Genomic DNA, 1,105 nt, shown 5'->3' with positions numbered 1-1,105 from the left:
CACATAAATATGCATGTATATGTATTTATTTATATATACATACACACATACATATATATATATATTGTGTGTGTATATATATATGTGTGTATATACAATTATTTCATATATATATTGTGTATACATTCTATATATACATATTTATATTTTGTGTATATATATATATATATATTATGCATGCATATGTATTTATATATATCTATATTTATCTATCTATCTATCTATATATCTATCTATCTATGTATCTATCGATATATATATAATATATATATATATATATATATAATATATATTATATATAATATATATATAACACCGATAGATAGATAGATATATATACATTCTATGCATGTATGTATATATATATATATAAGTATTGACATGATCCAGAGACAAGCCAGGACAAGCTATCAAGTGCCAATGTGGGTCACAGTCTGAATGTGGGGGTATTATGGTCCCATGCGCAATCTGTTTTGTCTGGGGAGGGTCATTCTCTTTTAGTACCTTATTATTTAACACACTCACCGGTAAAATTTCCACTCATTTCTTATTTTTATTGTCCTAAAATTTTCGTTGCGTCTTGCAACCTTTTCAATAGTTTTGACTCTGTCCCTTATTTACACTACGTTCCCTTTTGCTTGTTTGTGCGCATGTGTGTGGGTCAGAGTGTGTGTGGGTCAGTGTGTGTGTGTGTATGTGTGTGTGTGTGTGCCTATACATGTACGTATGTATGTATGTGTGTGCATCTGTATGTACGTATCCTGCATATTTATGTGCTTGCCCGTCCGTGTTTGTGGATTTTCTATGTATGCGTGTGTGAGCGTGTGTTTGTATATGTATGCACCTCTGTCTCCTTGTGTGTGCATATCTTGTGTGTGTGTGTGTGTGTGTGTGTTATGTAACGATGTACCATATTTGTATGTATGGATGTGCATCTTTATATGTGTGGATCCATGTCTCCATATGTGTCTGTTCTTGTAACCTATGTACCTATCCGTCTGAAATGGTTTTTAAAGAAATATTTCCAGAGTTTTCAAATGCAAAGAACACTTTCCCCTTTTCTCTGCGACTCTGTCTCTCTTTTTTGAACTGTTGTGGGTTGTAG

Source organism: Octopus sinensis, unplaced genomic scaffold (assembly GCF_006345805.1).
Source record: "Octopus sinensis unplaced genomic scaffold, ASM634580v1 Contig15108, whole genome shotgun sequence".
Taxonomy (NCBI): domain Eukaryota; kingdom Metazoa; phylum Mollusca; class Cephalopoda; order Octopoda; family Octopodidae; genus Octopus; species Octopus sinensis.
The sequence above is the reverse complement of the archived record's forward strand: the minus strand, read 5'-3'. Positions refer to the sequence as shown.